Source organism: Gopherus flavomarginatus, chromosome 7 (genome assembly GCF_025201925.1).
Source record: "Gopherus flavomarginatus isolate rGopFla2 chromosome 7, rGopFla2.mat.asm, whole genome shotgun sequence".
In the NCBI taxonomy this organism is placed as follows: domain Eukaryota; kingdom Metazoa; phylum Chordata; order Testudines; family Testudinidae; genus Gopherus; species Gopherus flavomarginatus.
This window is the reverse complement of record NC_066623.1, coordinates 62297937-62311254: the sequence shown is the minus strand read 5'-3', so window position 1 is coordinate 62311254 and position 13318 is coordinate 62297937. Positions and strand designations below refer to the sequence as shown.

General features: G+C 42.5%; 2 protein-coding genes across 6 annotated transcripts in view; one reads left to right on the top strand and one right to left on the bottom strand.

Moving 5' to 3' along the window:
- Positions 1–13318, bottom strand: part of RGL1 (ral guanine nucleotide dissociation stimulator like 1) — a 410246-nt gene that overhangs the window by 59871 nt on the left and 337057 nt on the right. The gene's annotated exons all lie outside the window — the stretch shown is intronic.
- Positions 8978–13318, top strand: part of COLGALT2 (collagen beta(1-O)galactosyltransferase 2) — a 163519-nt gene continuing 159178 nt past the window's right edge. Inside the window, exon 1 of the mRNA XM_050961442.1 lies at positions 8978–9023. The gene's annotated coding sequence lies outside the window, so the exon portion shown is untranslated. The remainder of the gene's footprint in view (positions 9024–13318) is intronic.

The window sequence follows — 13318 nt, the reverse complement described above, 5'->3', positions numbered from 1 at the left end:
TGGCAGATAACTTACAGACTGTCCCACCTAGAAATGACAATTCGCTCTGCTGTGTTCCCAATGAAGAGAAGTGAGGTTTTGATGCTCAATGGGTAATATGTTAAGTGGACCCCCAAAATGCCAAATTGTAACCAAATCCTACAATTTTTAGATCTCCAACAGGTGCAATCCAGAAAGAAAACTCCCATGAGACTAGTGAAGGGTCTGCCTGAGTGAGGGGTCTTGGCTGTGGCCCTAACCTAGCTAAAAGCCAAGTGCTGCTGTAAGGGGCCTTGTAACATCTCATTGTGACCCCTCCCAACTGAGGGAAACAAGGAAATATACACCCCAACAGCAAAGGTCAATAAGCTGCCCAGCCATCTACATCAGGGATGTAGGAAGCTACTGCCAGAGAGACTCCTCAGCAAAAACTGGAGGAAACATCTAGAGCACAGAAGAAAAATATCAAATGTTGTCCTCAGCCTAATCTCCAGGGTACAGTAGCTATCGTGGATGGCCAGCTAGAACATCTCACAACATTCTTCTCTAATTTAGAGACACAGGGGGCCTGTGTGGAGAACCAGATGCTTAAAACACTCTCATATTGGTGAGGGGAAATAAAGCAACAGTCAGATGACAGAAAGCACTTCTGAGAGGCAACAGGGCTCTGAATAACAGCACTGATTTGAGTGACAAATAAGAGTGTATAATATCCACCTTCTGAGGCTGAAGATGGAAATGCATTACAGTATTTGTGTTCAAGCTTGCTTGTTTTTGGCTTTCTTCCCTCCATCCCCACACCCACTGCCACAAAGTGTCCCACCTGTATCCTGAGGGAATGTAAGTGGAGGGAAAGTCTCACTTTCCCACAGACCAACCACACCCAAATTTGGGTCAGATCCTCAAATGGTGTAAATCAGTGTTTGTTCCATTGATTTCAGTGGATTGGAACCAACTGGAAGACTGATAAATGTGAGAGACTAAGGCAGGGGTCGGCAGCCTTTCAGAAGTGGTGTGCCATTACTACATTTTAATGTTTTTAGAAGGTCTCTTTCTGTAACTATTGTTGTATGTAAAGTTAAATAAGGTTTTTAAAATGTTTAAGAAGCTTCATTTAAAATTAAATTAAAATGCAGAGCCCCCAGGCCCCGTGGCCAGGACCCAGGCAGTGTGAGTGCCACTGAAAATCAGCTCACGTGCCGCCTTTAGCAGGTGTGCCATAGGTTGCCTACCCCTGGAGTAAGGGCTTGTTTATGCAGTTCATCCACACCAGTATGGGGCTACCTTAATGCACCCTAGGAAGCTTTTAGTGTATGCAGTAGGGTCCATATAGGCCAGTTAGTATGCAACATGCTAGTGCACACTATAATTCACACACCTCTAGTGCACATTAACATACCACGGAGACAAGGCCAAAGTGTGTATGTGGGGGAAACAGAGAGAGAGAAAGAACTTGTATAGTGAAAACTGTAAAACAAGACACCATAAACATAGCCCTCAGGTATCTAGCATATTTTTGTTTGACCTGTAAAGTCAAAGCCCACTTTTACCAAGTAACCAATTTTAGACCTTGGATGGTAGCTTAAACAGCTTTTATTGTACATAAAGAGAAGAAAATATTTGTGTTCTGGATATGTGCCCATCATCACAATAGAAAAAGCTCCCTCTTCATCAGGTATTTAGATTAGAATACTGAAATGCCAGGAAAGAACTATGGGTCAGCTCCTCTGCTAGCACAAATTAACTTGCAGTGAAGGAAAGTGTCTTAAATATTTTGGGCTAGATTCAACCAATACGTTTCAGATAACACTAGAAAGCAGCACCCCTGGGAAAATCACTGGGATACTGATTGTTAATCATTCTGAGCAGAGAAACATTCTTCCTGGGAAATGATGGAAACTGTTATAGCTGAAGGTTGGCTGTCATTTTTTTGAGATTTTCAGTGTCTGTCTTTGACAGTGCTTATTACTTAAGTTAAAATTTGGAGATGCTACAAAATATAGGGGACATATTGTGGCAGTGGCTGAGTTATGCCAGGGACATGGATATATCACTAAGTCCATCTATATCCTCATTTGTCTAACTTAAAACTGGCTGGAGAGCTTCCTTGGCTTCCAAAAGTGGACACTCCTGTGTCACATGGATTTTGGGTGTTAGAGCAGTAATAAGAAGCTGTTTTATCAAGTGCCAGGAGGTGCATACATGGGGTCTGTTTCTACAGATGCTTATGTATGTATTGTCTTAGTCACGTGAGTAGACCCATAAAGTCATTTGGAGGGCTTGCTTGGGACCTGTAGTATAGTGAGCATTAAGTGACAGAATAAATATTTGCAGAATCAGGCTCTTAATTGTGCTGTGAACTGGAGCCAAATCATGTATGCCTTATTCTCACAAGCAATCTTATTGAATTCAATTGGGCAAGCAAAAATTGGCATTTAGCCCCCACTCCTGCAATTGCATCTACATGGATGAGCCCTTGTGAACATACAACAATGAAACTTTGTGTAGGTGCAAGGATCTACTCAAATGGATTCAGTTATAGTAATAGGGCCTTAAATGTCTGGAAGTTTTGTGCAAAAATGCAGTGCCCTTGAATTGTATCACAACTCTTAAAGGATAAATCAGCAAGTCATACGGGGAAAACTCTGACTGTACCCACCTATCTTGGCTCAACAATCTCTGAAAACCAAAAAGATTCTAAGCAAGCCTTTTTTCCCACAGGAATAAATTTGAATGTGTTTTTAATACAATTAGCATTCCTGAGTCTGTCACTGGAAGCCATCTTGCATAAAAACAAACAGGTCACTTGATATTGGATCTACAAGAGCATAACCATAAGAATAAGTCTACACATGTTGCTTGCTATTGATTTAGCAACATAAAAATGAACTCTGTTATGTGATAAACTTTCATGCTATATTTACTTGTGATCTTAATCTTGGATTAATGCAGTCTGGCAAGTTCATCATAATCAAAATGGAAGCATGTTACCCAGGAGATCTATCAGCAACACTAACTCGTAACAACACAAATGTTTGTGGATTTCACCAAGGAGCAGTTGCTTGTGTATGTCTGGAGTAGCCTTGCATCTGGGTGCTGTAATTATAATCTGAAGAGAATTCCATTGTATGAAAATGGGGCCTTTAATTCCCCTATATGTACAATAAATCATTGTATGCACATGAAATGTACAAAACCTGCCTTCAGGAAGCTTGAGAAACAAAGCAGCAACACTAGGATGGAAAAGGAAAAATGCAAAGGGTGGGGTTCTGAAAATTGTTCCTGTCACTTTCTTTCCTTCAAGTAAATGGTAAAATGCCCATTAATTGCTCTGTGAGCAGAGCTACCCTAAGGCTTTGATTAATCTGGAAAATGATTGGGATGTTGATATACTAGATAGTCCTTTCTCCCAGAAGAATTACATTTACAGTGGGGCAGTATGTGAGAGGGAGAATGAAGTCTGAAGGGGAAAAAAACCAGATGCAAACTCTACTCCACAGAGACCTGGATCAAGACAAAAATGAACTAAATAAAGATCAGACTCCTTCAGGACAGAATAAAGAAATATACATGCAGATAAGTGGAGTCTTCAAAAAGAGGTAGAACACGGATCTGTGAGGAATTAGATGTGGAAAATGAATTGAAAATCAGTCATGGAATAACCACAAGAAAAATTCAGGTTTTTTGAAGTGTTGTAGGTCTGTTTTCTTACGCTTTGTTGGTAAAGTAGTAAGATCCAAAATTATTCTGAATTTAACCCCAGGAAATGAACCAACTCAATTACCAGAAAGGAAAGTGGTAAAGCGTAGACAATTGTTCATAGAAATGAAAGGGTTAGAAAAGGAGTAAGAAACAAAATAACTAACAGTATTAGATCTATTTATGTTAAGGCAAATTACTATATGTGAAACATAAGACATCCAAAGATCCTTGAGACCATATGATTTACGATGAGCTGGGTGGGCTGAAAGAAATACAGCAAAGCAGGGACATACACACATGACTTTCTATCAAGTAAAATTCTTCTTGGGTATTTCTTTCAGTCTTTCAAAATCATACTTGCTAGCTCAGGGCAAGTGTTTTTGTTTTGAAATGCTAATAAAACAATCACTTTTAGCATTCTCCTCAATCGTGGATGATGGCAAGAGAGTAGATTTTTGTGGTGGTTCTATAATTAGGCAAAACTGCATGAACACCACACTGTAATATAAGCATATGATAACTTAGCGATGGTGTTCATTGTGTGCGTGTCTAGGTGAGATTGTGCTTCACTTATCTTTTCTCTCCCTATTATAATTTGCCAATAAAATCTGTCTCAATTTTAAACCAATCTGATTTAGACGTGGAGTGGTATTAATCTGGGGTCAGCTAGTGACAGGCACCTTAGAAACTCAACTTGCAACCAGGGATAATGACACATGAAATTTGAATGGCAGCACACTTCAGCCTGATAAAGGGCAGCTGTGGAACTCACTGCCATGAGATACCATTGAGGCCAGGAGTTTAGGGGGCATCTTGTGCCTTACTAATTCATAAGAGTAATAAAGAAACTTCCCCTATGGACAGCTAATTATTTATTGAACCTTTCTCTGAAGCAGCTGGTGCTGACCGCTGTCAGAGACTGGGTGTTAGATGGAACATTTAGGGTAAACAGATAGCAAGTGTGAAAAATCAGGACAGGAGGTGGGGGTAATTGGCACCTATATAAGATAAAGCCCCGAATATGGGGACTGCCCCTGTAAAATCAGGACATCTGGTCACCCTAGGAACACTACTCTGAGCACATCTGGCAGCTTCTGTGGTCTTGTGCAATTTTGGCCTAGGATAGAGAACAGGGAGTCAGTCGCATGCAGGAGGCTTTAATCTCCCTCCCTGAACAATGATGTAAAGAGAATTCCAAGGGCTGTTGTGGAGATGAGAAGAAACAAATGACCTGAAAAGTTCTAGGTACTGTAACTAAGGTAAAGAAGTGTGTTTTAAGAATGTGTTTCCCCTACAATCGCACCTGGATTCAAAATACTGTGACATGTTCAGACTATGTTCTTTAATAGCATTTCCTGTAGCTGTAGAACCTTGGATGGAATTCTCATCCTGAATCACTAACAGAATGTCTACACTGTAGTGTAAGCCCAGGATTAATAGAACTTGAGTTAGCAGACTCTGGGGTTGTTAACCTAGGACTTGAGTGTCTATACGCATTTGTAACCCCAGGTTAGGAACTGTTGAACCCCCAACCTGAGAATCCAGCATTTACACTGCATTATGTGGGACTGAGACCAATCACCCATGTCCCAGGCTTCTTAGCACCCTCCCAAAATGTGGCTGCTCTAGCCCTTTGTTCATGGTGCCCTGTGGGGGAAAAATTGACTGTTCACCAAACTCAACTATCCTGAGGACAAAGAAAGTCAGCTCTTGAGATTGTGGGATACTCTTGGCAGACTCAGAGCACGAGTCCAATGGAGCTGTCTGTGCTGCAAAGCAATGGGGCTTGAACGTTGGGTCCCAGCTTGACTCAGGCTCAGACCCTCCACCTTTGTGCAGTCCTGGTTAGCACAATTTTTGTGTAGACAGAAGGGGGGCTAGGGTAGGCTTGAGTCTGAGTTCGAACCCTGGGCTTACACTGCAGTGTAGACATAGCCTAAGATAGCCAGATCTACTTAATGCATGTGCTGCAGACAAATGATATAGGTAATCCTGTAGTGAGCCATTGCTGCAGTGTGATGCACAGGATTTCTGTGCTGCTGGAGGTGCAGCCTTTCAAGCTGAATGTAAATCCAGAGGCTTTGGACATAAATGGCACCTTTTTATGCCAGCTCTGTTAGGATGAAAGACTACTTTGTCAAAAGCTATAGTGATGGCAATACTTGATATTCATTAAACTTAGCTAAGTGGTTTGCGCATTGGCCTGTTAAACCCAGGGTTGTGAGCTCAATCCTTGAGGGGGCCATTTAGGGAATCTGGGGCAAAAATCTCTCATGGACAGTACTTGGTCCTGCTAGAGAAGGCAGGGGACTGGACTCGTTGACCTTTCAAGATCCCTTCCAGCATTATGAGATAGGTGTATCTCCACAGTACTAGCAAATATGCCAGGGAAGAATCTCTAAGAAGGTGACCTGTGTGTACTGCTGTCTGCAGTGTACATGCTACACACTTTAGCCAGCAAACATCCACATCAACCCTGGAGATGTTTTGCCCTCATGCAAGCAGGAGAAGAGCGCCCAAAAGTTCTACTTTAACCTCACTGTACTAGCAGGACTGGCGCTAGTGTTTTTAGCGCCCTAGGCGCACAGCCATTTCGCCGACCCGCACGCTGGTCCCGTGGCTGTGGTGGAGCTGCCGCAGGCATGCCTGTGGGAGGTCCACCGGAGCCGCGGGAGCAGCGGACCATCCGCAGGAATGACTGCGGCAGGTCCACTGGAGCCGTGGGACCAGGGGACCCTCCGCAGGCACAACTGCGGCAGGTCCACTGGAGCTGCCTGCCACTTCCCCCTGGCAAAATGCCGCCCCTCAATAATCCTGGCGCCCTAGATGATTGCCTAGGCCGCCTAAATGGAAGCGCTGGCTCTGTGCACTAGTACATCAATGTTTTAGCTGCTATTTCATTGCTCAAATATAAGCAGGTGGGTATTCCATTTCTCTGAAAAGCAGAAATTTGGTCAGTGCAGCGACTGGTTATAGCATGTGCATGTTGCTCCAGTCTGAGAACTCAGGTTAGATCACATTGTTGTGTACATTAGTGCATGCCAGAGACCAGCCCAGGTGTTATACAGGTGTTGATCAAAGGTGGTTATTTTGGAATATGTCTTGGATTTCCAGGATACATTTCTGAAACAGAGGAACACTGTGTCCAGACTACTATGTAATGCAGACTATTTTTGTGTAGCATCCTACATATAAAATGCCTCACTTGAGAGCCAGGTATAATACATTCATAGAACTACATTCTGTGGGCCTGAGTTTATTCTCTCTTCCCCTGCGCCCCCCTTTTCTGGTGATGCATGTCAGGAGAAACTACACCAATGTCAATAGTTACAACATGTGAGAGGAAAATCATGTTCTTGACTTCTATACTGGTACAAAGGTGGGATTAAAAGCTCACAACAGTAGGTGGAGTAGAGGAAAAATTAAAAGAAGGCCAAGTCTTAAGTCATTAAAGATGCAAGCAAGGATTTCTTGCAGACCAATTACAATGGCAGTTGAATAGGAGGAAGCTGTATCAAGCAGCATTTGGAGGCCATCATGGGCTATTGTTTACAGGAAATATTAAGCAGAGATGGGGCTGGTCCAAACACCCTGAAATTAGGAAATGTTTAGATCCAAGCCCTTCTCTGAAATGGGCTGGAGCAAAACCCTGGTTCTGGTCAGCCCCAAATTTGTGGAAGGTGAATTTGGACCTGAACATAGAACTTACCTTAAAACAAGAGATGAAGCTAATATGGGAAGAGAGAAAGTGATTTAATAGCTCAAAAAGGGCTCCAGATTGGTCAGGTAGCACATATGAAAAAGCAACCTCTGACATACACTTCCAACCAATGGATAAATTAGTGAAAATCTGTCTGTGGATAATTCACAACAGAAGACTGGATTAAGTTTACTGAATGAACCGTTTGCCTTCTCTAGTGAGCATAATGTATCCTATATGAAAAGCTTCAAAATGACATTGTTGGGTTAGATTTCAGAAAAAAACGGTCCTTATATATAACAAACAAATGCCTTCGTCATTTCAGCTGTAATAATTGGATTTTTAAAAGTTATGTTAACTTATGATGTTTTTCACTCATTGGTTTTTTTTCCCCCTTGACTTGGACACTTGGATACATAAGTCAGCACTGAACTGCATTTCTAGTCAATCCCTCAGTCCCTACTCAGGCAATGGAGCTTTTCTCTGACTGCACTGTAGTATTATTATTTTATTTATTATCAACTTCTTTTTTTTTTTTTTCAGATTCTCATGCTGTAGCCCAGCAGTATTTCACTCTCAGTTGCTTTTTATGGACCTTCTCAGCAAAATGCAATGATTTTGTTATAAGCGAATGGTTATTTAAAAAAAGACATTAGACTTTCAAAAGTATTTTTTACAAAACTAAATTTTGACTCAAATTTAACATTCTAGTAGCACAACTACAATCTGAGGCTTCAGTATCTTAAAAGCACAAGCCACCTTCCGTTATCTAAGAACTGCAAAACATCTACAAAGACTGCAGCAATAAGGACCTAAAGACTCAGGGTTTTGGATGGAAAAAGGCCATTTGCCCTCCATGCAAAACCCTGGCTCTGAAATGTTGATTCAAGTCGCTCTGTGTGTCTCTCAGAATGTCTAGTTGTCTTTTAAATTCCATCGCTTGTGCTATCTGCTTCAATGGCTTTTTACTTGGAAATTATTCCATAGGTTTACTGTTCTTCCAGGAAAATATTTTAGCCCAAATTAAATAGTAACATTCAGAGATGGGAGCCAGCCTTGGAGCTGCATCTAATCCCCAGTGTGTGCACCCTGAAATGCAACTATGTTCTTATTTGCATAGTACTGGCTGCAGCTTTTCTCATTCATGCAGACCTATCCACTCTCATACTTGTCTCATGCAGGACTGGCTGACTCATGATGAGACTGCATTATCTGACTATGGCTGTGGGAACCAGTTGTCCTAATTTATAATTTCTCTATCATGCTGTAAGTTTGCATGGCACTTTACTGAGAGAATAAAGACCTAGTCCCTACCCCAAGGATCTTACAATTTAGAGCCCTGACCTTTTTGCAAAGATTTGTCACCTGTACTTAACTTGAAACATATGCATAATCCCATCTAAATGAGTGTGGCTCTACTCATGTATAACTGTGACTATTTGTTTGGGGGAACAGTCTATTTACAACTTATGATTTTAGGAACTCTGTCTAAGCCTCAGTGTGAACTGAATCAGCCATTTGGTGATAAGGACCCTGTCACATATCTCACACCCTGTCTGGAAGCAGCAACAGGACAATCAAAGAAGTTGTTGTACAAAGTGTTGTTATAGCTGTGTCAATCCCAGGATATTAGAGAGACAAGGTAGGTGAGGTAATATCTCTTATTGGACAAACTCCTGTTTGGTGAGAGAGACAAGCTTTCAAGCTTACACAGAGGTCTTCTTCTGTGGAACCTCGAAAGCTTGTCTCTCTCACCAACAGAAGTAAGTTCAAATCAAAGAAGTTGTTAACCTGGAATGACTTTGTTTATTATTTGCATTGGCAAGGCAGATTGGCCAAGTTGAAGGAAAATTGCTCTTCTTCCCAGGTTTGTGTGTGTGTTTTTTTGTTTGGTTGGTTTTTTTAAGGCAGAGGGATGAGAGCAGTGGAAATTCCCCAGAAGAAACGGAACAAAGAATCAAGGTGTTAGAACTGGTTTTTAGAAACAGACTCTGTGAGGTTTAGGGAACACAAAGGGACTGTTCTCTGAGCCAGGGGAACCTGCTGACTGCCTGGGCTGAACAAACTATGGGAAGCTTGTTGCAGCGGCAGGGCAGGAGGAGAAGAGGGTCTTGGAGTCTTGAAAATTACTGACTGAAACCCAGTGGGCTCTTGACAGGGCCACCCAAAGGGGGGGGCAAGTGGGGCAATTTGCCCCTGGCCCCAGACCCGCAGGGGCCCCCATGAGAATATAGAATTCTATAGTATTGCAACTTTTTTTTATGGAAGGGGCCCCCAAAATTGCTTTGCACCAGGCCCCCTGAATCCTCTGGGAGGCCCTGGCTCTTGGAGTAGTAAGGACGGTGGCGGGAGGGTTTTGCATATAGGTTCTATTATTTGTATGGTTCTGTAAGTCCCTTCCTGTGCTTTCTCTTGGAATAAAGTTGTACGTATTTTAATAAGTTACTTCTCAAAGCCTCTGAGTTCCTTGATGTAATTGCCATGTGTTCCCAAACAGTTAAATTATAACCTGTAGTATCCATGAAGGTGGAGCTCTAGGAAAGGCTGTGCTTAAGCTACTGGGGATTCAGACTTGGGAAAGGGAGTTCAGCACTGGTCTTGGGGCCCAGGACAGCTGTACCACAGGGTCCCACTTCTGAGAGGGGTGCTAGACAGGAAATCTGGCCCCTGGGAGTGAGCCTGAGAGGCCAGAGCCAGTGACTGGACACTGTTCGGACTCAGTGGGCATAGAGGCATGCATGATGCAGGATCTAATGGTTGGGTCCCAATAGCATTAGCAGCCTTGTCAGCATCCAGCTTGGGGAGCTCCACTAGCTCTGTCATAGTCAATCACATGTATAACATATACAATCCAATTGGTTGGTGCATCGCTCTGACCTCCTTAATTAAATAGGTGGATGAGGGTTTGGGTAGTCGGGGTAGAAAAACAAAAACACTGTCTGGGTCAGGGCAAGGAGGGAAAGGGAGAGGCTGATGAATAAGGTGGTGACTTTTACAATCATGTTGAAAAGCGGCTGTCTAAAAGGACAGGCTGGGAGTTAAAAACAAACAACAAACTCCTAAAGGGCCCAATTGTGCAGCCACAGTAGAGGGCTGGAAGTCTGGCTGTTGACTTGAATGGGAGCAGAATTGGGCCTTAAAGTGGGAACTGCTCAATATCACAAATATAGTACAAAATGGGTGCTGGGGCAGAAAGGGCAGCTAAGCTTCTGGGGACTAGAAAGGGATAATCAGAAGATTGGGGGGTGGGAGGGTGGAAGGAGAGACGGAATAAATGAACATCTCTTCTATCCTATTCTGAATATATTTCAGGATTGTGGCCTTGGTTCTGGTATCTTCTCTTTTCACTAGGGGCTATTTTTCATAGCTCAAAACTCTATATGAGCCACACTCCTATAGCAGTAAGCCACACAAGGGCTTGAGTTAATGTGCTATTTGGGGGCTTGAATTCATTAGGCTGAACGCACCCGAGTAACATGCTAATATTAAGCCTGTTGTGGCTTATTGCTGTATTAGGATTTTAAATGACATTAATCTTTTATTCCAGTTCCTCTTTCTGCTTCATTTACTGTAGCAATCTGCATAATAATCCTGCATTCAGCCCTCTAAAGTGTTCTCATTTTACCCCTCACCGTAAAACGCTTTGCATGGACGATACTATGTTTTTAAAAAACTGAATATTGAGGTACCTGATAGGTATCCTCAAAGGATAGGCAAGTGTGTGTGCTGATCTGTAATTCAGGGCTGTGTAACCCTAACAAACTGCAGGGCTCTTTTCTTCATACTACGTAAAATTCTGTTGTCATAGTTACTGTCCTGGGAGACAGATGTCGTGCCAAAGGCAAAATTGGCTTTGGTAAGTAGTGGGAACATGCCCAGAGGGTAGACAGATGCCTCACTATTGTACTTGATTAAGTTTTCTGAGTTGTGCCTTGATCTAGTTATGTCAGTGCTAGAAAAGTTGTTAATGTGTAGTAATCTTGAGGTGAAACCAATACTGATGGATGTTTTTGATGAATATGGGATATAACCACTCCCCCTCTCTGAGAGTCTCTGTCCATGGCCATCGTAATAGCAACTCCTCTACTCAAAACTGACTCGTCTGATTTTCAGGAATCTGTTCCCCCTCTGTTTTCATGCTTATTATGGGGTATGCAAAGCCCTGCTTTTCATTTGCTCACTGCTGTGATGTCTGAGGCTACAGCCACTAAACGGATGAAAAACTGCTCATCTCCTCCAGCTACTGAGCACACCAGGCCCTGGCTGGTCTTCCCAGGAAGCGCTGTTGACTCATTTTAATTAAGTGACAAGTCACCACACATATGGCAAAATCCTTATGATTCAAGCCATTGATTAGGCTTCACACAATAGGTTGGGGAAGGAGAAATATGGCCAGTGAAGGCCCCCAAAGGACGCTTTTACTGGATTTGTGGTAGCAATGTCAGGACATTCAGTGAAGAGTCTAGGATAAGCACCTCTGCCAACTGTCCAATATGGTGTCTCAAAATCAGTGGTTGAAGCCCCATTACTTGACATATTTAAGATAAGTCTGGACAAACCATTAGCAAATGTCCAATGGGGAACAAACCTTTCACTGACAGATGTTTAGATTTAGAGAAATACTAAAGCAGGGCATCTATTGATAACTTAAAAATATGTCCTAAATTATGCTGTTGTGCTTAACATAACTTGCTACCAGAAAGCCAGGTACCTCAAAATCTCAAAGCTCCAGCCATTCCCCACTTTTACAATCCCTTAACTCTTCCCCTTTTCAAATGCACAGTGGCCTAATACATCTCTTTCATATTTAGATTCTATTATCCCCATTGCTCTATCTAAAGTACTTACATGGGACCCATTACTATCATATCTGAATGCCCTATGATCTCCAATGTATTTTCCCTCTCAACATCCCCAGGGCAGTGCTATTATCCCCATTTTAGAGATGGGAAACTGAGGCATAGAGACACTGTGACTTGCCCAAGGACACATAGGAAGCCTGGGATGCAGCTGTGAAATGAATCCAGTTTTCCTGAGTCTCAGGCTAGCGCCCTAAGCACTGTACTAACCTTCTTCTCCCAATTGTAATGATAAAGGCATGGAATGATAGGCCTTATGCATTTTAGTAATGAACTTGAGGGAAAAGTTGACTGAAGTCCTGTCTTCCAAACAACTACCATACTGACCGTCATCTGCTAGGAAAAGGCCATTACTGTAAGCAGAATGCTGTACCCCTGGCAACTTAGAGTTCAGCTCTTAACACACACAAAAGGCCATGCTCACAATTTACTTTCTGTAGGGCTAATTTTGTTTTGTACAGTGTATGTTTAATTTTCTTATACACACTTATGGTTTTTAATGATTAATGAGGGTAGTGTTTCCAGACAGTTAACCAAACTGAAGGGGCCCTGGTATAAATGAGGGTCCTTAACCCAGCTGCTTAACCTGACAGCATGCCAGCTCCTTTGGTCATGGTTGCTTAAATATGCCTCTCTGTGTGCCTGAGGCATGACCCCAGCACACTCTAGAAGGGATTGATCAACTCCTAGGGAAATCCAATGGAAAGAATCCCAGGGACTTCAATGGGAATTGGATCAAGTTCGTCCAGGGCACCTTGCTTATGCATGGGCTATCTGAATTCAAACAGGCATGGTCCAATGCATTGAGCATGGGACCAAGTGCTGGAACCTTCTGAGTTCTTATCCTAGCTCTGAAACCAATTCATCATCTCTGTCTCCATAGACAAGTCTCTGGCCCTCTGTGTCTGTTTTCCCATCTGTAAAATGGGACTGTTGTGAGGACTAATTAGATAATATGTGTAATGTGCTGTCATAAACAGATAGTTAAAGGTTAATGTCTCTTTTACCTGTAAAGGGTTACAAGCAGTGAACCTGGAACACCTGACCAAAGGACCAATCAGGAGACAAGATACTTTCA